This window comes from Saccopteryx bilineata, chromosome 5 (assembly GCF_036850765.1).
Source record: "Saccopteryx bilineata isolate mSacBil1 chromosome 5, mSacBil1_pri_phased_curated, whole genome shotgun sequence".
NCBI classification, from domain to species: Eukaryota; Metazoa; Chordata; class Mammalia; order Chiroptera; family Emballonuridae; genus Saccopteryx; species Saccopteryx bilineata.
This window is the reverse complement of record NC_089494.1, coordinates 229,267,991-229,294,013: the sequence shown is the minus strand read 5'-3', so window position 1 is coordinate 229,294,013 and position 26,023 is coordinate 229,267,991. Positions and strand designations below refer to the sequence as shown.

The 26,023-nt window shown below is 41.0% G+C and overlaps 1 pseudogene; it reads left to right on the top strand.

Annotated features, from left to right (window-relative positions):
- Positions 1-26,023, top strand: LOC136306658 (proteasome subunit beta type-5 pseudogene; annotated as a pseudogene).

Sequence of the window (26,023 nt, the reverse complement as noted above, 5' to 3'; positions counted from 1 at the left end):
ATGGAGCTCACCATTTCTCTCCCAGGCAGAGCCACGCCCCGCCTCCACACGTGCGCAGGAGGAGCCGTGCCGAACGTGAGGCCACTTCGCTCACAACGCGGACCGTCCAAGGCCGCTCCCCGCTTCGTTCTTTATTGAAGGCAGGTTAGGACTGCACAGCATTTAATAGCCTTTTTATCTCTTAAAGAAAATGTTATAAAGGAGATATAGAAAAGGCCAAATGGAATTTGGTATAATGGAAATAATTTTTAGAGAAAAATAGCAAAGTGGTAAAAAAGATTAAACATAATGCTTTGTTAAAAGGCTGGCTCTAAACCTAATACACCCTCCAAGAGGCTTGAAGAGAAATAAAATGGTGCTCAAAATTCCCAAAGCAGCCTTCACAACAGAGTGATTTCCACTTGATTAGCAGTTGTGGAAGTAGTTTGAGTCTCCATTATTGAAGACAGGTGCTTGCGGCTAAACGGTTTATTAGTGTTTATAAAGACAACGAAGTCCATCACTTGTGTAAGGTCTGGTCCCCTCATTTGTGGGCTCATGCCTTTGCTGTCCGACCAGACTAAATCTGCTTGATTGACAGATGTAGAGTCTAACAGTGTTAAAACATCACCATCTGTTCCTGACTAGGTAGGCAAAGTCACATTAGGCCTTAGCACCCTGCTATTTCTTGGAAATAAACGATGATGCCTCCCCGCTATAAGAGACACAGACAGGGAGAAGGAAGCCAGAGCCTAGTGAAACAGGGATGGAGGGACAGAGCAGTGGATTGGTAGCTGAGCAAGTAACGCCTGGTGCCCCAGGGCAAGGCTGTGGTGTGAATCCAGTGGAGGCAGATACATTGTGATGAAGGCTAGGCCTCCTCTAGAAAGCTTTTTGATGGCCTGGGCTCATAGGCAGAGCTCAGCCCCTTGGTGGGGAGAAGGAGAGAATAACAAAATGATTTCTCCCCACCCATGATGCAAGTATCCCTGCCTTCCCATCCCACTGGACCTGAACTGCTGCCTTTATTTCAGGAAACTCTTCCACTACCAGCCTCCCTTTTAAGGGGTTATTCACTCCACCCTTTGATAAGTGCTCAAATAGACCTAGATTTCAACACCAGCTGCTACCCTGCTACATAACAGAGCACTTCTCTTATGCTCTCAAGCATCAGTTTCCTGATCTGTAAAATGGGTATATTAGCACTTCCCTCTTAGCACCAGTTGTGCATTCAGTAAGACCTAGCACTGAACCGGTCACATGGTGAGCGCTCCTGGGATTATGATCGTGAAGTTGACTTGCCTACTGGGTCTGCATATCATCATGCTTAGTCATCAAGCTGCTTGAGTATCTCGTGGTCTGCAAAAAGAAAATATAAGTCTAAATTTGCTTTGGTCATTTAGAAACTGGATATGAATGCAATTCCTTAAGGATTTCATGTTTTGAACAATTACCTAAGAAGTTCCTATGAGAAGATGGCCCTTTTTTGCATATAAGAATTCCAGGGTATTTATTAAAAACCAATCTCTGGTTTTATAGTCACACTTAGATGCATGAGATGTAAAACTCAGAACAAGGAAAAAGAAAACTCTCTATTACCAGCATGCGAGTTCATATATCCAGGCAAAATCGTTTTGCTTCAGAAAATTTTAATCAAGGCACCTGACACTCACATCGCTACTTCTAACAAATGCCTTTTAATTCTTTTAAGGAGAGGCTGCATCCATCGACTGTCTAGCGTCTCACCCTAAGGACAAGTGTGCCTGGTTCATAGCAAGGCATCCTCCTAGAGCTACAATCTGGTTCTCCAAATTAGCAGAAGTGCCTCTGGAAACCAACATGATGTGATTTATCAGAAGCCACAAAGATACCAGAAATTCTATTCTTGAGAATCTCCTCTAAGGAAATATTAATCAGAAGGCAAAAACTGTATGCAAGAAGATGCTAGAAGGTAATAAAAATATGAGCAGTGAATTAAGTGTACAACAACATGGGGATAACTTAGTAATGTGTAACACTGTACAGCTATTGAAGTTTCTTAATTTGAAGGCTTTGGAAACAAAGGAAATGTTTTTGATGTAATATAAGTTGAAACAGCAGAATAGAAAATAGACATTGCTTCGTGGTTGCAAGTTTAGAATACGCTTATGTGTGAAATGAGCAGGGGTAGATAATGGGCACAATGAAACGTTATTTGAGGGTGCTGAAAATAGAATTCGTCCTCTGAAATATTCGTTGATGCTGTTGCTATGACAACTTTTCAACAAAAAATGTTTAAAATAATTAAGTGAACCAAAGGCACCAAAGATGTGGAATCCCTAAGGCAGGACGAAAAGATGCACTGCTTACAAGAGAAAATTTCTGTTCTGTTGCTTAGGCACCGGCGATAGCTCACCTGTTGACATCTGTCTCCTCTCTGAGGTAGGAAGCTACTGCTGTTTGGTAAATCTTCAATATGCAGCTCACAGACATCAAAGCCCTCAAACCCACCCAGCCAGAGCTAGAAACACTTGCAGCCTCCACCCGGAATTTTACAATGATTAATTTCCTATTCAAAGACACTGGGTCTGGGTGAAAGAAAAAGTTTGACCGACATGCCTTTACCTATAGGAACCATATGGCCCATGCTTTTGAATAATTAGTCTTTTTTTTTTTTTTTTTTTGCATTTCTCCGAAGCTGGAAACGGGGAGGCAGTCAGACAGACTCCCGCATGTGTCCCACCGGGATCCACCTGGCATGCCCACCAGGGGGCGATGCTCTGCCCATCTGGGGCATTGCTCTGTTGCAACCAGAGCCATTCTAGCGCCTGAGGCAGAAGCCACAGAGCCATCTTTGCTCCAATGGAGCCTCAGCTGCGGGAGGGAAAGAGAGAGACAGAGAGGAAGGAGAGGGAGAGGGGTGGAGAAGCAGATGGGCGCTTCTCCTGTGTGCCCTGGCTGGGAATCGAACCCGGGACTCCTGCACACCAGGCCAATGCTCTACCACTAAGCCAACCGGCCAGGGCCATAATTAGTCCTTTAAGCCAGGCTTGACTTGTAAATATTCATTTTTCCTGCCCTGTAGGAATCCACGCATTCATTCATTCACTTACCAAGCCTTTAAGAATCATCTTTCATGTGTCTTGACATTGCTCTGCAGGAAGAATTAAAATGGGTAAAAAATCAACTGAGCAAGGAGCTCAGAATCTAACTGGGGAAACAGATCAGACCCACTTCAGTGTTCTATGGTGAGAGACAGCCTTGACCTCCTCATGGTGAAGGTCAGGGAGGAATTCCCCCTCACAAAGTTAAGACCAGAGTTATTGACATGCACATGAAGAAGCACCCAGGAAATAAGCAGCACCCGGAAAATACTTCCTTCTTGTTGACATTGTGTATTGGACTGACGTCACTCTAACATGAAGGAAAAAGGGAATTCCTGGGGTTTTGCTGATGACAGGCAGAGAAGACTCATGAGAAGCAGGGACGCTCATGCTGGGCCAGAAGGACGGGTGGGGTTTTGCCTGGTGGAAGAGAAGGGACAGGACCATTACAGACCGAAGGAACTGGGTGCGCAGAGACAGAGGACCCGGTCCTCCAGGGTATCACTCTATCACACTTGACTCATGTTTTCAAAATTAGGTGACATGATTTTTGACATTCCATGGAGATAAATGAAGACCAAATGAGAGCAAGCAAAGGCTATTTATTTACTAAGAGAGCTTGTGATAGAAAGGGAGTCAACCACCATCATTCACGTCCAGCGCAGCCTCACAGGTGGGCGGAGGAGGGGGGGAAAGGAAGGTTTCCCTGTGCCGTGGCTCGGCTGTGGCCCCGGGGAATCTGCAGCAGGCTTACTAGAGGTGAGGCACCCCCTATGTGATTGTTTCGGGGTGCACTTTGGCTTTCTCTAGTTGGTCCTACTTTGGGACAAAAAGCGGAAACAAAAAATAGGGAAGCTGTCAGTTATCAATCAAGTCCTGGCCATTTGGGGCCCTGATTGTTACAGAGATTATTGTTTAGCTTCCTGGACTGTCACTAGAGATAGCTGTCTGACTTCTTATAAGCCTGACTTACGGCAGGCTGTCTCCTTGGGCTGGTTATTCTAAATAATGAGTTGGTTCCCTGGGCACGTTGCTGTAGGTGGTGGGTCAGAATTCTATTTTAATATCTTGTCTGACATTGTTTATTTGTACATTCAGTCTCTCGTTTCAAATTAAATGTCCCAGGTCCCCTATCTCAGAGTAGAAATGTTTTCTTCTCCCCACTAGGGTTCATCTGAGGGTTGGCTTTGTCCAAAGGCCTAATTCTGAAGGCATGAAAGATGCCCCCACCCACCCAGGCCCCGAGCACCTGCTCCATTCTTTTGCACGGTGTCACAGACATCCTGATGATCTCGGAAGCAGGGACCTTTCCTGCCCCCGACCTTGACACCTGCCCGTGTTCTGTCTGGAGACATATGCTGGCTTTTCCTGCCTCGCTGCTGGAGCCAGAGCTCAGTTCACTCTTAGGAAACAGGATTATAACTGGCAGCAACTTGAACTATGATTTTGCAAAAGACAGATTTTCCCCACAGATGGGTATTTCTTATATTTCCCTCTTTAAAAAAAAAAAAAAAAAAAAGGCAAGATCACAACTTTTTCCCCAACCAAAAGCCCTTCTGTGAAAAGCTTGAATAATAGAGCCCAGACCTGCTGTTTTCCTAATAAGCTGATTTGGTGCAGGGATAGAAGTTAGAGAACTGGGAGGAATGGGGAGTTCATATGCCATTTAGACTCTCGCTCTGAAAATCAGATGTCTCCATCATGCTCTTGGCAAATGCTGAACTGCAATCAATTCTTGGATGAATTCTCTGACAGGTGCTCAAAATGATGATATTCTGGGCTGTTGATTAAAGAATGATCCATATGTTTTAGATGCCAGATGTGTAGGCAGCAAAGTCAAAAGTTAGTTGAGAAAATGTAGGAGCTTGACTGATATTTTCCCCAGATGGATCACAAGGGCGTCTGCAAGTAAGAGCAGTATTATTTTTATAGCGGTTCAACCATAAAGCAGGAAAGAGTACATTCTGGTTAAAAAGAGAAAAGGAAGAAAGGGTATTCAAGAATCATTTTTAATCTGCTTGGACTTCAATCAGTTCGTTTTTAAAAGGTAATTTCTATTTAAGAAAATAAATGTAAACTGAAACTGTAGCTTTCGATTTACTGCAGGAGACAGACATTTTTTAAAATTGACCACAGTATAAAATAGAGTGTAACTGTTATGTGTTACTGCTCCTCATAAGACTACTCTGAGCCAGGGTAGGGCTGTTGACTAACGTATCAGTATAATAAGGCACTTTGGTTCAAAAGAGATCTGTCCTCAAATTACCCATTGCCCTACTATATGCAAAACACAATGCTTGATTCTGTGGTAGATGATAAAAGAAAGGTGACATCTGCCTAAAGCAGTAGTTCTCAACCAGTCCATTCTTCCTCCCAGGTGACCTTTGGCAATGTCTAAGGAGCCATTTAAACTAATTACAATTTGGGAGATGCTACTAGTGTCTAGTGGGTATAGATCAGGGAGGTGGCTAAACATACTCCAATGTGCAGGATGACCTCCCCAACAAATAAGGATGTGGCTCCATGCGTCAACAGTGTCTGAGTGGGGAAGCCCTTGTCTGGAGGGATTTTTCTGCTCCATTCACTGAGGAAGCTAAAATTGTGGGTGAGAGAGATAGCTCTCAGGTGTATTAGCTAAAAGAGAGAGGTAAAGTTCTAGGAGGAGGTGGATTATGGGCTAACAATTGCTCCCATCCTCCTCTGCATTGTCACCTCCCCTTTCCGGCCTTGCTGTCCTGGGTTGTCCCACGTATTGGCCAGTGACTTTCTAGGCAACCCATGCTTTTTGACCTTTGTAAGTTGGTCCCTGTGCCAGCGTGTCCCTCCTTTCCTTTCTCCCTGGCATTTCTTCGCTATCCTTCAGGATCCTATTCAAAGGCCAGCCTCCTTTGCGACCCCTTCTCTAGCTCCTTCCCCCCAGCCCACCCCGCCCTCCAGCAGGGACAACTCTCCCTTCCTTGTGTCCCATTGTGGCAATGTATTGTGATGGTTTCTTTGCATTTTAGAGAAAACTGAGCTTCTGAAAATTTGTTCCTAAAACCTGGCATCATGTCTAGCACTTAATAGGTGAGCGATAATTTTAGGGCAGATTATTTCTTTAAAAGAGCCTTAAGTACTATGCCTTTCCCGCAAGGAACCCAAGTTTCATAAAAAGAAACAGCTTTTGTTGTGACTCAGGGAGAACCTGTGTTGTCTGGATTGTATGGAAATCACCCAGCTTGATGCCTGACACATAGATTTTATTAAATTAGCATTGTTTTCCTTTTAAAGCACCCTGGGTAGCTCAATGAGATGTATGGTAGAGCTTTTAAGAGTATGCAGGTGTGAAGGTATCATACCATATTGTTTTTATAGACTAATGATTATCATTGAGCAAAATATAACTCTGCCTAATTCTTACCATTGTCTCTTACCTCCATTCTGGGTCCCATACAAGTGTGGTCAGGAGACCAGATGTACCACCAGATCATGCCGCTCTTCATCACACAGGGGCGCAGCTGAAAGGGGCTGCCTCGTTAGGGACTGCCTTTGTTCAGCCTCCTTGAATCTCACTGGGTCCAGGACTCCTTCTCACCAATGGAATACAAGCAGATGCCACCTGTGTGCAGCTGGCTCAAAGCTTTTAAGAAGCAGGTATGCCTGGTAGGAAGGTAAACTGGTGCAGCCACTATGGAAAACAGTATGGAGGGTCCTCAGAAAATTAAAAATAGAGCCATGATCAGACCCAGTAATCCCTCTTCTGGGAATCTACATGAAAAATTTGAAAACTTTTATTTGTAAACATATGTGCACCCCTATGTTTATCACAGCATTATTCACAGTAGCTAAGGCATGGAAACAACTGAAGTATCCTTTGATAGACAACTGGATAAAGAAGAGGGGCACATATATACAGGGGTGGTTAAGAGAAGGTTTACACTTATAAATAAATAATATAATAATTAATAAACAATAATACAAGAATAAATTCAGTGCTTCATGAACTCACAACTGTAAACCTACTTTTGCTCACCCCATACAATGGAATACTACTCAGCCAGAAGAAAGGATAAAATACTGCCATTTGCAATAACATGAATGGATCTTGAGAATATCACACTATGTGAAATGTCATGGAAAAAGACAAGAACTGTATGGTTTTACTCACAGATGGAATATAAAACAGAAAGCAAAACTAAGCAAACCAACAAAACAAAGAAAGTCATAGACACAGACAACAGTATGGTGGTTACCAGAGGGAAAAGGGGTGGGGGGAGGCAGGAAAGGGTTAAGGGGTCAAATATGTGGTTAGGGAAGGAGATTAGACTTTGGGTGGTGAGCACATTACAATATATAGATAATTCTATCATAGAATTAATTGTAGACTTGAAAATCATATAATGTTCTTACCCAATGTCACCCCAATAAATTTAATTTTAAAAAGTGGGAAGAAAGAAGAGGAAAAGCAGGCAAGCCTTCTCCACACTTCTTTTGCTCTTCTCTGGCCAGATGCAGGTACCAGTAAAGGTCTTGAGAATGGAGAAAGCACAAAACAGGAAGAGCCTGGGTCCCTGAGTCACTGCAGGGAGGAGAGTTGCCACTAGAAACCTTGGGCTATAATACTAATGTGAAACAAATTTCCATTCTATCGTACATGCTTTAGGATCAATTTGATACAGCACTTTAGCCTACCATAATCAAATAACATGTTTTTATAATGAAAACAAGTGAAGCAGTGTTCAAGGTGACAGACTAACATAGAAGTTACCTTCTTTCCCCTCCCTAATCACATTAAAATGACACTAGGGAATAACAACCAGGACACGAGGGGGCCCGTCAGAGTATGAGAGGTCTTAGCAAGCTCCCAGGAGACAGGAAGCAGATGGAAGAATACTGACTGATGAAGTGAGGGCACTAGGTGCACAGTCCCAGCTGGAGTGTCCTCAGGACTCTGCCCACCGGAGTCCTAAGGACATCTCAGCATCTCAGCCTTGGAAACTGCACGTGGCACAGTGGAGGGCAGGAGTGAGAAGGGAGGCAGACAACAAAGGTATTATTTAATGGTCAGTCTACGAAACAAAATGCCCACCGGTCACACACACACACACACACACACACACCCATCTGTGCTCAGAACAACCGGCAGCCAGGGCAAATACATAGAGGGTTCTTTTCTTCTGTAAAAATGCCCCACAAGCTGCCTAGGAATAAGCAGGACAGCTACTGGGAGTGTTGGTGTCTCTGATAAATCTCTCTGCCCTCTGATGGAAGGGCCCCAGGGTAAGAAACAGATCACCTTTCACCCTAAAGTGAAACCTGTCAGCCAACAAGCTCTTCTCCCGTAGACAGAGCTCCCAGCCCTCCTGCTTAATGACTCTACCTGAATGTGATAAGTAACCAAAGAGCTCCAGAAATGAAAAGAAACTGAAATGTCAGAGAAATTCAGAGACCTAAAAAGACCCTTCCTGCCAATACCTCTAATGATATGGTCAGAGATATTAGGGAAGATACAGCACATGCGAATGGGATGCTCTGAGAAATGGACAGAGAACAAGAATAAGGTTTGAGAAACTAAGTATGTGGTTATTGGGGAAAAGAGACTAATCTCCTAGGCAGAAGATTTCTGAATAAATTATGTGGATACTCTACTCTCAAGGAGGGTGGTAGCATACCTCTCTGATCCTTAGCTGTGGACTGTGCATGGTGACTTCCTTCCAAAGAGCAGGGTGTGAAAAGGAAAGAGTAACTAGTGGAGCAACATGACAAGCACTACTGCAGCCAACATCCACAGTCACAAATCATGTTGCTAGGATGTGCCCTGGATAATGATGTGATGAAGACAACACTCTATCTCGGCAGTCTGCCTCCCAATTATCCCTAATCCCAGTTTCATTATGAGAAAAAACTGAAACAAATTCCAACAGTGAAGAAGGAGGAGCCAGATATGACAGTTAAATGTAATGTGGTGTCGTAGGTGGGATCCAGGCACAGAAAAAGGAGCTTTGGTCAAAGCTAAGGATATATAAATAAACTATAAATCTTGGTTAATAATAATGTATGAATACTGGTTCATTAAGTGTAACCAATGTGTTATACTGATATAATAGGAGAAACTGGGTGCTAGGTAGATGACTATTCTCTGCTCTCTCCTTCCAATTCTGTAAATATAAAACTGTTGAAAAAATAATGTCTACTTTTGAAATGTGGTTACTGAATTTAAAAAAAAGACACTAGACACATTAAGAAAGAAAGCTGATGAATGTTTTTCTAGCTGTGGAAAAAACTACAAAAAATGGGAGAGAGCTGCAAAGAAGTAAGAGACATAAATTATTAATTTGAATTCTAGAAAGAGAAAATAAGGAAAACGGAAGGAGGAATTATCAAGGAAAGTGTGAGTCCAAGAACATTTATGAAATAAAATGCGAGTCATCAAAATTAAAGCATCTACCAAATTCCAGCAGGATAAAAAAAAAAGACATTTCACTATGTTGTTATATTGTTCAAAAATAGGTAATTCTGCTCTCGGAGAAAAGAAAACATATGGGGTGGATGAAACTCACATATCTTACGTACATATAAGTGGTAGAGAGTGTTTGTGTTAAGCAGAAGATAGATGAAAGAACCAAAAGATGACTAATATTCAAGAGGTACTAGTATACACAAGGCACCTGGATACTAAATATTCATGATATACAGAATATACAACAGGCACCAAATACCCAGAATGCACTGAATATACATGAGACATGAAGCATTCGTATTCAGAACCCTTATTAGTGAGGCTCATTCTGGCTCCATGTGTTCTCTGCTCAAGAAACAATAATAAAACCCCGGCCCCTCGGCAGGCAGGTAGGCTTAGCTGTAGCGGTGGCCAGGCACACCTGTCCTGTATCTCTCCAACAGGACAAGCCTGTGCCACTTGCCCACGGTAGCGTCCATCTGTGAGCCTCCTTGCTTGAACACTGTCCTATATGTAGGACTCTGGTCCTACAACCTACCATCCACGGGAAGATGAGGGGTGTGTGGCACAGAGAGAGAGACAGACAGACAGACAGAAACAGAGACAGAAAGATAGAGGAGACATGTGCCTTGTGTCCCCAAGGACCAGCAGTGCCTACCCAATCGCTCTCCCTTACCTTGGGCTGTATGCTAAACTGATTTAATGAACTGAACATCTGAACATCTGACTTGCTCTGCGAGTCTTTCTCCTCTGTGACCTAGAGAATAGTATGCTGATGCTACCTCTGCCAAAAAGTGTACACGGAAGCTAGGTGGCTTCTAAACAATTCCCCACGAGACAATACGCAGACACATCACTGTGAAATTTCAGAGCATTAAGGATGAAGAGAAAATGTTATTGTTTTCAGAAAGACAAAAGAGTCCAACTTACAAAGAAACAGGAATGAGGCAGAGGACTTTTCATCAACAGAAACTGACTCTAGAAGATAAATTAGTTAATTCTCCAGTGATCTGAAAAAAGAGTTATTTTCAAAGTACGATCTATATACTCCCAAAATATCGGTCAAGTGTAGATGCATAATAACATTATTATCAGGTACGCAAGGATCCTGAAACCTCACCTGCCCACATCCTTTGAAGATACTTGAGGATGTGAGCTGGAAAAATGAAGGAGTAAACCAAAATTCAGGAAGATATGGGATATAGAAACATATAATATTTATATATACTATGCATGCAATAAAGAAAACAATAAGGGAAAAAATAAAGATATTTAGAAACAACAGAAAAAAACGAAATCAATATAAGGCATAAAGTGTAATCAAATCAAACCATTTAACCCTGCAATAAACAGCCTTTATGTAATTATAACGTAAGCACCACTAGCCAGCATTGTAGAGTTAGAATTCATCTATGGAAAAACTTTAATTAGGCTCACAAAAAAAGAATCTAAATATTTCAACCATGATAATGTAAAAATGAAACTGCAAATGGCAAACGTTAGGATAAAATGAGAGATAAAAGCTGCAATAAGGGGGAAGGAGACTAATATTTTCATCTGATAAAGAGGGAAGTCGAGAGATAATCTTTGTATTTGATACTGTAAGAAATAATGGTGTAGACAGAAATGGCGCCGTGAGCAGCGCGTCCGACAGCTCTCCCCTAAATCACAACAAATTTATCAACTAGAAACAGAAAAATTTATCCTCGGAGCATTCCGGAGTTCCACACAAACTGAAAGCAAAAGGACTGTTATCACTTGAATCTGAGAGACAAGGGTGTGGAGGAAGCTACCACAGGGACGTTCTTTCAAACCGCAAGGAAGTGCGCCTGTGGTGAGTCAGCCCATATACTTGGGAACCGCGAGCAGCCGCGAGCGGCCGACGCGAGCCGCCACCGCGAGCCCCCGCGAGCCCCCGCGAGCCGCCGCCGCGAGCGGAGCGGCCGCCACGAGCCGCCACCGCGAGCCACCACGAGCAGCCGCGCGCGCGCGCCCGGTCCGGTTGAGCACCGCTGACGTTCCCAGCGGCCCGCACACTGCGAGTGGGGGTCGCCGGCCACCGGTGCCCGGAGCGCCCCATTCACGCACGTGCCTTGGGCATTCCACGCGCCCAGGGCGCCCTGCTGGCCCGCACACCCAGGGGGCTCCATTATCCTGGGCCTGGTGCAGTCCAGCCGCCAGCGGTGGGGTGAGCGGGAGAGGCTTGGGAGATTCTCTCCGTGGGCGGGGCACCTCACCCAGCCATTCAAGCTAACAATCAAGCGTTGGGGGAGGGGCACGCGCAGGCAGCCTAAAATACCTTCGGAAGCACAGCTGCGACCCAATCACTGAAATTAGCTTAACCCATGAAATCGGCGCACCCTCGGTTCTAATTGATAAGATCTCTCTCAATTCAGCGTTCCAAGACAAGAGGCGTGATAATTTTTAGTGCCTCTCCCTAAAGGGGCGGGGGCAACTTCTGATTGATAGAGCCTCCATATTCAGGGATAAACGCTAACAAGAAGGACTTGGCAGATAATAAGGTCTATACTACACTAGTTGTAAGCAGAGACTAGTGCCTCTTCTTCCCTGCAAAAACAGGCTACAAAGTGTGGAAAGCCTGGGTTGAGAGGTCCAACTAAATGATAGGTGCTGAACAGTCACCTTGACAACAATTGACACCCACCCCCGCCTGATTACACTGGAGGCCCTGACTGTCAGAGCCTTTCCCAAAGCCTTGCACTGAGTGGGGATAGAGTGGGGATTTCCCAGCTCTTTGAGCCTCTTACTCCCCAGGCAGAAGCAGTTGCAGCCTTATAGCTGGATCACCAGGCTGCTAATTCAGAAAGGGGGGACTAGGAGAGAGAATCCAGGAAAGCAAACTCTCTCATCGTTGGACCCTGCAAACGCCAACAAGCCTTTACTTCCAGCAAGACTAAAGCCAATTATATGACATTGCCATAGAATCCCATCAACTGCAAATCCCTACCTAAGAGTGACACAGGGGCAGAGCCTGGGGTACAGAGTCACCGACCAGGAAGAGGGAGAGAAAAGAAAAAGGAAGAAGTTAACCTCTCAAAATCAAGAAAAACCCACAGACTTTACAACTTGATCCACTATTTTTGTTGTTGTTGTTGTTGTTGTTGTTGTTGTTTGTTTCTTCTATCTTTTTGCCTTTATTTCCTCCACCTCGGTCCTTCTATTCTCTGCCCATCTTATGCTTCCCCTTTCTTGAACTACACTACCCATGAGTGTTGCATTTTATTTTTCTTCTTCATCCTCACCCTCCTTTAAGGTTATACTCCAAAACACTTAACTCTCACTCTCTCCTCTTTTTTTTTTTTTTTTGTCTTGCTTTATTTTGTTTTTTTCTCTTCCTATTTTATTTCTTCCTTCGTTTTTCTCTTTTTCTTATTTTTTCCTTTCTATTCATTTTTTCTTTTCTCATTTTACTTTCCTCCCATATAATCCTCAATCACGAACAAATTAGTTAATTTGGGACTCAAGGCTTTTTTTTGGCTTTATTTCTCTTTTTTGCTTTTGTTTTTATTTTTTTTTTCTTGTTTGTTTATTTTTGTGGCATTTTGGGTCCTCCCAACCCAAGGTCTCCATTGTATTTAGTCTTCGCTCCACTTAATACAACAGATTTTTACTTATTATTTTTATTTTTTCTTCTTTATTATTCTTTTTTGGTCCTTTTTTCTGGTTCCCTCTTATCCCTCTCATTATTTCTCTTAGTTGACCATCACATACAAGCAAATCATCTTATGCTTGTCTAAGATTTTCTTCCCTTTTTTTTTTTTTTTTTTGCATTTAGTAGGTCCCTACTCCCTTTTTTTTGCCCCTTGAACTCTTCACCCCAAATCAGGCCCTCCATTATAGGCACGATATTTCCCTGAGGAGGGGAGAGGAGGGAAAGAGAAGAGAGAAAAAAAAGGGGGAAATAATAAATTATTACTGGTTTTTTTTGTGGGGTGTTTTACCTTTTTTTTTTTTTTTTTTTACTTTTTACTCTTTATTAATTCTAATTAGTGCTATCAATAAGACCACCCTCAGATGCCAATAAGAAAGAGGAAATCGAATATTATGGATACAAAAGAAAGAGAGGTAACACAAATAGATGTGGAAAAATCTATGGAGAAAAGACTTAACATATTGGAAGCCTTGGAGCTAAATGACAGAGAATTTAAACTAGAAATCTTAAAAATACTCAGAGATATACAAGAAAACACAGAAAGGCAATATAGGGAGATCAGAAAACAACTCAATGAACACAAAGAATATATTACCAAGGAAATTGAAACTATAAAAACAAATCAAACAGAAATGAAAAACTCAATTCATGAGCTGAAAAACGAGGTAACAAGCTTAGCTAACAGAACAGCCCAGATTGAAGATAGGATTAGTGAAATAGAAGACAAACAACTTGAGGCACAACAGAGAGAAGAAGAAAGAGACTCAAAAATAATAAAAAACGAGAAAGCCCTACAGGAATTGTCTGACTCCATCAGAAAGAATAACATAAGAATAATAGGTATATCAGAGGGAGAAGAGAAAGAAAATGGAATGGAGAATATACTCAAACAAATAATAGACGAGAACTTCCCAAGCCTGTGGAAGGAACTAAAGCCTCAAATTCAAGAAGCAAACAGAACACCAAGTTTTCTTAACCCCAACAAACCCACTCCAAGGCACATCATAATAAAGATGACACAAACCAATGACAAAGAAAAATTTCTCAAGGCAGCCAGGGAAAAGAAGAGTACAACATATAAAGGAAGGCCTATTAGATTATCATCAGATTTCTCAGCAGAAACTCTACAAGCTAGAAGAGAGTGGACCCCAATATTTAAAGCCCTGAAAGAGAGGAACTTTCAGCCAAGAATACTATACCCATCAAAGCTATCCTTCAAGTATGAAGGAGATATAAAAACATTCACAAATACAGAAAAGATGAGAGAATTTATCAACAGAAAGCCCCCACTCCAGGAAATACTAAAGGGGGTTTTCCAACCAGATTCAAAGAACAAAAGAAAACAACACCACAAGTAACAGCTCCACCAAGAACACAATAAAACCAAACTTAAACTGTGACAACAAAGGAAAAAAAGGGGGGAGAGGATGGAGATTAACAGTAGCAAAGGATGATGAAGTGCAGAAATACTTATAAGATAGGGTACTACAATGAATATGGTAGGTACCCTTTTCATTACTTAATGGTAACCACCCTTAAAAAAACCACCACAAAAACACTTGACTTAAAAAAGGTAGCAACAGAGGAAAGAAGTATGGAACACAAACAAACAAAAACAAATGATAAAAAAACAAAAAAGAAGAATCAAACAAGATACAAAACTAACAGAAAGCAATTTATAAAATGGCAGTAGGGAACCCACAAGTGTCAATAATTACACTAAATGTAAATGGATTAAACTTACCAATAAAAAGACACAGAGTAGCAGAATGGATTAAAAAAGAAAATCCAACTATATGCTGCCTACAAGAAACACATCTAAGCAACAAGGATAAAAAAAATTCAAAGTGAAAGGCTGGAAAACAATACTCCAAGCAAACAACACCCAAAAAAAAGCAGGCGTAGCAATACTCATATCTAATAATGCTGACTACAAGACAGAAAAAGTACTCAGAGACAAAAATGGTCATTTCATAATGATTAAGGGGAAGTTGAATCAAGAAGACATAACAATCCTTAATATATATGCTCCAAACCAAGGAGCACCAAAATATATAAGACAGCTACTTATTGACCTTAAAACAAAAACTAACAAAAATACAATCATACTTGGAGACCTCAATACACCGCTGATGGCTCTAGATCGGTCATCCAAACAGAGAATCAATAAAGATATAGTGGCCTTAAACGAAATACTAGAACACCTGGATATGATAGACATCTACAGGACACTTCATCCCAAAGCGACAGAGTATACATTTTTCTCTAGTGTACATGGAACATTCTCAAGAATTGACCATATGTTGGGCCACAAAGACAATATCAGCAAATTTAGAAAAATTGAAATTGTACCAAGCATATTTTCTGATCATAAAGCCTTGAAACTAGAATTCAACTGCAAAAAAGAGGGGGAAAAACCCACAAAAATGTGGAAACTAAACAACATACTTCTAAAAAATGAATGGGTCAAAGAAGAAATAAACGCAGAAATCAAAAGATATATACAGACAAATGAAAATGAAAATACGACATATCAGAATCTCTGGGATGCAGCAAAAGCAGTAATAAGAGGAAAGTTCATATCACTTCAGGCCTATATGAACAAACAAGAGAGAGCCGAAGTAAACCACTTAACTTCACACCTTAAGGAACTAGAAAAAGAAGAACAAAGACAACCCAAAACCAGCCGAAGAAAGGAGATAATAAAAATCAGAGCAGAAATAAATGAAATAGAGAACAGAAAAACTATAGAAAAAATCAATAAAACAAGGAGCTGGTTCTTTGAAAAGATCAACAAAATTGACAAACCCTTGGCAAGACTCACCAAGGAAAAAAGACACAGGACTCAAATAAATAAAATCCAAAATGAAAGAGGAGAGATCACCACAGATATCATAGATATACAAAGAATTATTGTAGAATACTATGAAAAATTATATGCCACCAAATACAACAATCTAGAAGAAATGGATAAATTCCTAGAACAATACAACCTTCCTAGACTGAGTCATGAAGAAGCAGAAAGCCTAAACAGACCAATCAGCAGGGAGGAAATAGAAAAAACTATTAAAAATCTCCCCAAAAATAAAAGTCCAGGCCCAGATGGTTATACTAGTGAATTCTATCAAACATTCAAAGAAGACTTGGTTCCTATTCTACTCAAAGTCTTCCAAAAAATTGAAGAAGAAGCAATACTTCCAAACACATTTTATGAGGCCAACATAACCCTCATACCAAAACCTGGCAAGGATGGCACAAAGAAAGAAAACTACAGACCAATATCTCTAATGAATACAGATGCTAAAATACTAAACAAAATACTGGCAAACCGAATACAACAACATATTAAAAAAATAATACATCATGATCAAATGGGATTCATCCCAGAATCTCAAGGATGGTTCAACATACGCAAAACGGTTAACGTAATACACCATATCAACAAAACAAAGAACAAAAACCACATGATCTTATCAATAGATGCAGAAAAGGCTTTTGATAAAATACAACACAATTTTATGTTTAAGACTCTCAACAAAATGGGTATAGAAGGAAAATATCTCAACATGATAAAGGCCATATATGATAAACCATCAGCCAACATCCTATTAAACGGCATAAAACTGAGGACTTTCTACCTTAAATCAGGAACAAGACAGGGTTGTCCACTCTCTCCACTCTTATTCAACGTGGTGCTAGAAGTTCTGGCCAGAGCAATCAGACAAGACAAAGAAATAAAAGGCATCCATATCGGAAAAGAAGAAGTAAAGCTATCACTTTTTGCTGATGATATGATCCTATACATCGAAAACCCGAAGGACTCCACAAAAAGATTATTAGAAACAATAAACCAATACAGTAAGGTCGCAGGATACAAAATTAACATACAAAAGTCCATAGCCTTTCTATATGCCAACAATGAAATATTAGAAAACGAACTCAAAAAAATAATCCCCTTCACGATTGCAACAAAAAAAATAAAATACCTAGGAATAAACATAACAAAGAACGTAAAGGACCTATATAATGAAAATTACAAAGCATTGTTAAGGGAAATCGAAAAAGATACAATGAGATGGAAAAATATTCCTTGTTCTTGGATAGGAAGAATAAATATAATCAAAATGGCCATATTACCCAAAGCAATATACAAATTTAATGCAATTCCCATCAAAATCCCTATGAGATTTTTTAAAGAAATGGAACAAAAAATCATCAGATTTATATGGAACTATAAAAAACCCCGAATAGCCAAAACAATCCTAAGGAAAAAGAATGAAGCTGGGGGCATTACAATACCTGACTTTAAACTATATTATAGGGTCACGATAATCAAAACAGCATGGTATTGGCAAAAAAATAGACACTCAGACCAATGGAACAGAATAGAAAGCCCAGAAATAAAACCACATATATATGGTCAAATAATCTTTGATAAAGGGGCCAACAACACACAATGGAGAAAAGAAAGCCTCTTCAACAAATGGTGTTGGGAAAACTGGAAAGCCACATGCAAAAGAATGAAACTCGACTACAGCCTGTCCCCGTGTACTAAAATTAATTCAAAATGGATCAAAGACCTAAATATAAGACCTGAAACAATAAAGTACATAGAAGAAGACATAGGTACTAAAATCATGGACCTGGGTTTTAAAGAACATTTTATGAACTTGACTCCAATGGCAAGAGAAGTGAAGGCAAAGATAAATGAATGGGACTACATCAGAATTAAAAGTTTTTGCTCAGCAAGAGAAACTGATATCAAAATAAACAGACAGCCAACTATATGGGAACTGATATTTTCAAACGACAGCTCAGATAAGGGCCTAATATCCAAAATTTACAAAGAACTCATAAAACTCAACAACAAACAAACAAGCAATCCAATAAAAAAATGGGAAGAGGACATGAACAGACACTTCTCCCAGGAAGAGATACAAATGGCCAACAGATATATGAAAAGATGCTCAGCTTCATTAGTTATTAGAGAAATGCAAATCAAAACTACAATGAGATACCACCTCACTCCTGTTAGATTAGCTATTATCAACAAGACGGGTAATAGTAAATGTTGGAGAGGCTGTGGAGAAAAAGGAACCCTCATTCACTGTTGGTGGGACTGTAAAGTAGTACAACCATTATGGAGGAAAGTATGGTGGTTCCTCAAAAAACTGCAAATAGAACTACCTTATGACCCAGCAATCCCTCTACTGGGTATATACCCCAAAACCTCAGAAACATTGATACGTGAAGACACATGTAGCCCCATGTTCATTGCAGCACTGTTCACAGTGGCCAAGACATGGAAACAACCAAAAAGCCCTTCAATAGAAGACTGGATAAAGAAGATGTGGCACATATACACTATGGAATACTACTCAGCCATAAGAAATGATGACATCAGATCATTTACAGCAAAATGGTGGGATCTTGATAACATTATAAGGAGTGAAATAAGTAAATCAGAAAAAAACAAGAACTACATGATTCCATACATTGGTGGAACATAAAAATGAGACTAAGAGACATGGACAAGAGTGTGGTGGTTACCAAGGGTGGGGGGGAGGGAGGACATGGGAGGGAGGGAGGGAGAGAGTTAGGGGAGGGGGAGGGGCACAGAGAACTAGATGGAGGGTGGCGGAGGACAATCTGACTTTGGGCGAGGGGTTTGCAACATAATTTGATGACAAAATAACCTAGACATGTTTTCTTTGAATATATGTACCCTGATTTATTAATGTCATCCCATTACCATTAATAAAAATTTAAAAAAAAAAAAAAAGAAATAATGGTGTAAATATTTAAAATTTCCAGAAGTAACCAATATAGGAACTAGAAAGGGTTTTAAAACTATTTGGGAATGAATAGCTGAGGAACTGTTTTAGCTGGGTTAATTTCTCATCTATCAGAGAGAATTTAATAGATGATTTCTAAAATTGAAAAAATTATAGTCATATCCATAGTGAAATAGAGGAATCATCAGAAGAATTAAAAATAGAAACTTTTAAACAAACTGCAAATAAGTACCTCTGGAGAGATGATCTTGGGAAGATATTGAGCAGGGGACTGTGGCTTTAGGTTCTAGGTCCTTTTCTATCATTTTTATAAAACCACATACTCACATTGCTTTGATAAACATGATTTTCAACCTTTTTTTTTCATGGCACAAATACACACTAATTACCAAGGTCAGTGCCCCTGACTAAATACAACCATTTTCATCTCATGGCACAAATAAATTAGTTACTAAGGGAAAAGAGGTCAGGGCCCCTTTTTCTTTAGTAATTAGTTTATGAGTGCGTGAGAAACAAAGGTTGAAAATCACTAGGTACCTGGCTCAGCATCTTCCATTTGCAACCAGCCATAAAAGCTGGAGCCAAGATATTGAGCAAGCCTCGGTTAAATTTAAAGGCACAACACAAAGTAATTTTTTTGCAGTCAGGGTCATTCACAGTTACAAGTTTAGCCTATACATCCTGCAAAACATCGGTCCCCGCTACAGCAAGATGCCAAATAAAAGAAAAGAAAAAACATTGATCTCTCTCAATCTGCTCCTCATGTATCACAGGTTCTTCCCTCTCCTGAATGTCACTCTTATACCCCCTCTACCACCTCCACTACCACACTTTCTCACACACACACACACACACACACGCATGCACACGCGCACACACACACACTCTTGCTCAGTCTTCTCACCCCTGAGACCTTTCACATAGTCTCCCCTCTCCTAAATGACTTCTTATACCCACAACTCACTACCTCCCCTACCACACACACACACACACACACACACACACACACATTTTACCCAACTGGCAAACTCCTAGTCATCTTTCAATTATTCTTTTTTTGTATTTTTCTGAAGCTGGAAACGGGGAGAGACAGTCAGACAGACTCCCGCATGCGCCCGACTGGGATCCACCCGGCACGCTCACCAGGGGCGATGCTCTGCCCCTCTGGGGCATGGCTCTGCTGCGACCAGAGCCACTCTAGCACCTGGGGCAGAGGCCAAGGAGCCATCCCCAGCGCCCGGGCCATCTTTGCTCCAATGGAGCCTTGGCTGCGGGAGGGGAAGAGAGAGACAGAGAGGAAGGAGGAGACGGGGGTGGAGAAGCAAATGGGCGCTTCTCCTGTGTGCCCTGGCCGGGAATCGAACCCGGGTCCCCCGCACGCCAGGCCGACGCTCTACCGCTGAGCCAACCAGCCAGGGCTCAATTATTCTAATGGTACCTGGCCCATGGTACGGTCTCAAAAAAAGATTTACTGATGAATGTGTCTGAGTGTGTGAGTGTGGGTTCTCCCCACTGTGAGTGATCTCCCCACTGCCACGCCTTTTCAGTCAGGACCCCGTGGCAGAGTGAGTTATCACTTAATAAGCGATGTGTGGAATTTGGAAAATACATTCCTTAAATTGAAAACTAATCAATATTAAATATAATTAGGTAAATCAAAAATTTGATAGTTTAATAGAAAGTCTATAAATGTCAATGTTTTAATCTATTATTGATTCATATATTTTGGCTAAGTCAATGTTTCTTAAGTCAAACTCAATTCTTTTGTAGTCAAAACATTTTTTTTTCCAAAATTACCTTCACCATTTTTACACTCTGAACAAAGTTTCTTTTCTCCATAGTTCAAAGTGTATTTGTTGGCTTAATGATATAAGCCCAAGCAAAAATATAAAGTCACTAAAAGCTTGGTTTCTATAGTTAAATTACCTGGGTTCAACTCTTTATCTCCACTACATAATAATTGTATATTTTGAGGCATACCTCTATGTGCCTCGGTTTCCTTATCTTTTAAATGAAATAACAAAATAAGACCTAGTAAGATAACTGAGCAGATTAAATGAAATAGTTTTATGTATTAGTCTGCTGAAGCTGCCATACAGAATACCACAGATAAGACAACTTAAACAATAGAATTGATTTTCTCACAGTTCTGGAGACTGGAAGTTCAAGACTAAGGTCAGCAGGGCTGGGGTCTGGTGAGGGCTCTCCCCTGGGGTTTCAGGTGACCAGCTTTTTCCAATGGGCTCAAATAGCCTTTCCTCAGTGCATGAGTTTGGCAGAAGGTCATGTGAGGGTAGGTGAACTTCTGATGTCTTTTTGTATAAGGACACTAATCCTATTAGACCAGGGCCCCACTCTTGTAACCTTATTTAACCTCCTTTACTTTTTCAGAAGCCCCACCACCAAATATAGCCACACTATGGGTTAGGGCTTCAACATATGAATTCTGGAGAGACACAAGCACTCAGTTCATAACAGGTATGGGAGGCAGTCAGCAGACTACTTGATGTATATGGACAATAACGTTAAAGGTTCTGTAAACCACTTTCAGTTTACAAGAAGAATCACACTGGACTTCTCAGATTTCATCCCACAAATATTTATTTTATGCCTCATCCTGTTGCTGACTTAAATTTGACTCAGAGTCTGGACAAAAATATTGGAAGTTAAAGCAAAGAGATGAGTGTGAACCAGGCAAGATGTTATGGTGAGGGAAAACCAGGAGACAGAAATCGCGACAAGGTTGCAGATCAGAGCAAAGAAAAGAATTTGAAAAGAGATGAGAGAGGAAGGAAGAGAACGAGAAAGCAGAGGAAAAGGTAGACAATGAGACTGACAGCAGACAGAGAGGAGGGCAGGCTATCTATTGACTCAACAGGGCCTTACGAGCACCTCTCTCTATGTCTCTCCATTATTTCTAGGCTTGGCACAGTCGTACAGACTTAGAATCTTCATTTTTCTCTTCCCATAAGAATGGGCACCTTTTGAAAAGCAAACTCCTAATAAACAAGTCCATTAAAATAAAAAGAATTAATTTTATAGTCCTCATATTTATTTTTAACAACAGATATTTCTTCCCAATGTCATAAACGCCAGATACTCTTCCCCTGGTACCTACTATTGATGTACTTTAGAAATAAAATTAGCAGTCAGAGAATTGCTCTTGGTAAGCAAAGCGTCTGCTCACAAGAAAGGGACCCATTATAGAATTGTCCTCACTTGTTCCCAGCACATCCAAAATGCTCATCTAGGCAAAAGAGCTAAAGCTTAGAGAACTAATGCCATTGAAAATCTCTTTCCATCTCCTAGAGGTAGGACCAGACAGGCATCTAGAATAGTCAACTCCTAGCTAGAGATTTTGAAGAGACTAGAAAGAATTAACATATATGTGCCTACCTACTACATATAAATCACTCTGCTGGGTGTTTGAAATATTGTATGATATTTTATCCTCACAATAACATTTGTCATCTTCTAATTTACATATAATCAAGGTCAGAGATATTGCTAATGACCTAAGCAAGATCACTGGTTAGACTCTGAAAGCAAGTCTATGAAACACAATCATTGGAGGTTTTGGAACACAAAGATCATAAATATTAAGAGTCCACTGCCATCAGAAGAACTCAGTGGCTACAGAATGTGTAAATGAACCTATCCATATGCTAACAAATACTAGTAATCAACAAACAGTGTAGTCTTGAAGTTTCTGATATTTAATGTCTGACTTGGAATGAAAACCTCTGTGATTTGTCATCAAGTAAAGAGCAGTTATGACTTAAAGCTTGTTCATAAGGTGGGCTGTGTCCCTGTGCTGAGGTGGAAAGGGCCCAGCTGAATAAAAATAGATGTCTTCTAATTAAAAACAAACGCAATCCTGACAAACATGGTTAGTGCAAGTTACATTCGATAGAAGGAAAGATACTCTGAGATGGTGCGATGGCAAACATCTGGATTTGAGGGGAGGGTGGATGATGACTGAGTTGAGTTGCATGTGTTTGGACAGCTGGATTATATCATATTTAGGGCAGTGTCTTCTCACCACCCTTGCCCCTGCTTCCCACCAAATGAAAATAAGTTACTTCACCAAAGCAGTCCCAGGCCCTGTTTCTAATCTCCACTGGTGCACAGCTAGTCGGGGCTGGAGGCCTTCACTTCATCAAGTGTTTGACCTACAGCCCGAGGCTACCAGGGTTATGCAGGAAGCTGACAGCCTTCCAATCATAATCTTCACACTCATGAGCCTTTGAAAATGAATCTCTCTCTTGCTTTCTGAAAGGGCAAAGTCATGTCAGCTGGCTGCTGTTCTATTTCTTTGCTCTTTGCTCAGAAAAGAAAACAAGGTCATCAGATCCAAAGGTGTGTTTTTTTTCTAATTTTCAATAATTCAAGGTCCCTGTTTCAGATGACATTTTAAAACATTCTTGTTTTCCCATAGACTTCACTTGAGCAGTGACTATTTGTTTAGCTTCCTGAAAATTAAGGAAGTAAAAAAGAGCTCAAAGGTGTGAGTCCCATTCATATGCAGGAATTTTCATTGGAGCAGCAATCATTACAATGAAACAAGGCAAACAGCTGTACTGACTAATGGTAAGGGGTTGGCAGAATTGACCATGGGATGTTCAGAGCTACATACTTTGGAGCTCTTAAAATTGTGCTTTTAGAAAAACAATGCCATAAAAAAATGTTCAAAATAAATCATGTTAACTGTTAAAAGCAAAAGTCATCCTCAATTTTCTTTAAGAAACATAATTAGGGCCTGATCATTGTAGTGCAGTGGATAGACTGTTGGCTTGGGACGCTGAGGACCCAGGTTCAAAACCCCAAGGTCACTGGCTTGAACTTGGGCTCACCAGCTTGAGCATGGGGTCTCTGGCTTGAGCGTGGGATAATTGACATTACCCCATGGTCGCTGGCTTGAGCCCAAAGGTTACTGGCTTGAAGCCCAAGGTTGCTGGCTTGAGCAAGGGGTCACTGGCTCAGCTGGAGCCCTCTGGACAAGGCACATATGAGAAAGCAATCAATGAACAACTAAGGTGCCACAACTGTGAGTTGATGCTTCTCATCTCTCTCCCTTCCTGTCTGTCAATTCCTGTCTGCTCCCCTCAGCCTCTCTCTCTCTCTCTCTTTTTCTAAAAAAAAAAGAAAGAAAGAAACATAATTAGTAATGTTAACAGTGTGGCTGTATCTAATGATGGGAATATGAGTGGTGTCCATATAGTTTTTTGTCCAAACAGAAACATTTTTGAAAGTAAAAGAAAAATGAAAAGAGGTACTAAAATAATTTAAATTATATAATCTTTGAAATAGTTATTTATTAACTGACCAGAGCTTTTATTATATCGGTAAACTTAAAAATATCTCTGTTAAAAAATCATCTTCAAAATATAAAAATTCTTAAAAACTAAAAATAATATCTAATTACTTGATCATTTAAAATACCATAAATAATGATTATTTTGATACATGTCAACATACTTTACTACGTTAATGTATTTTAATCAGTCCCTTAGTGCAGTGTTTTTCAACCAGTGTGCTGTGAGACATGGTCAGGTGTGAGTATAAATACATTTAGAAACTATATTATTAACTATATGTATAATATGTACTGTGTTAGAGTGTCATTTTGTGTCATTTTGGTAGGTGGTGTGTCCCAGGATTTTGTAAATGTAAAAAATGTGCCGCAGCTCAAAAAAGGTTGAAAATCGCTGTAATCTGACTAATACCATACCACCGCTTCTTTTTTTAAAGAATGTGTTTGTTCCAATATGGCTTTGAATTTTTCAAATGTTGCTGAAATCTTTTGTGAAAACAAATACATTTTAAGGTTATGATAGATTGCCAAACAGCCCCAGTTCGCCACCCCTCTCTGTATCCACACCCTTTTCCGGGTCACTTTGCCATGCCCTACCTCTCTGACTCCAGGTCCAGCCATGTCACCTCCTGATGTGACACCAATATGATAACAAATGTGATTCAAGCAAAGTACTGAGCAGCCATTTTCATGAGCTCACACCCAGGCCACCTGCTAGAGAAGAAGGACAGAAGAGCAGGGTGGCGGTTCCCCAGCCGAGGCCAGGCTAGATCAGTGAGCAGCCAGCCAACACCCCAATAAAGAAGCCAGGATCAGCAGAGCCCCTCACTGGCCACCCTAGGTATGTGAACATGGCAAAGTCATTGAAAGATGAGTCCAGGTCATTGATACATTCACATAACTTTATTTTAACTTTAAAAAATATCATTAGCAAGAAAGAACTCATAGCCTTTTGCCCTTACTACATATGTAGGGAGCTCGCTACTGGTAAACTGCCCTGGGTTTTTCAGACTTGAGGCTCGTGCCATCTGTTGGCCCTGAGTCCAGGATGTCCCAGTGATGGGCTGAGCCTGGCCATGCCCAGCTGGACTGTCCCAGAGGAGCCAAGAATCAAAATACTTCATGGGACCACCACTCTGGCCTTCAAGTTTCAACACAGAAGCATTGTTGCAGCAGACTCCAGGTCACAGTGGGTGTCTCCATTGCCTCTCAGACAGGAAGGAAATTGATAGAGGTCAACCCCTACCTGCTATGCACCCTGGTTGAGGATACAGCAGTTTGCAGTTTCTGGGAGTGGCTACTGGCTCAGCAATGTTAAACCTATGAGCTTTGAAACAAAGAATGCATCGCAGTGTCAACTGCCTCCAAGCTGCTGGCCAACATGGTGTATCAGTGTAAAGGCGTGGGCTGTCTGTCCATGGGCACCACAATCTGTGGCTGGGATTACCCTGCTCTCTGCTACATGGACAGTGAAGAAAACCGGATCTCAGGGGCCACCTTCTCTGTAGATTCTGGTTCTGTGTATGCATAGGGGGTCATAGATCAGAGTTACTCCTATGACTCAGAGGTGCAGGATACCTGTGATCTGGCCCGTCGAGCCATCTATCACACTGTAGAGATACCTGCTAAGGAGGTGCGGTCACCCTCTCCCATGTCTGTGAGGATGGCTGGATCCAAGTCTCCCGTGATAATCTACCCCTGAAGGAGGGTGGATGTAGCTGCTTGCATTTCCTGGGATGA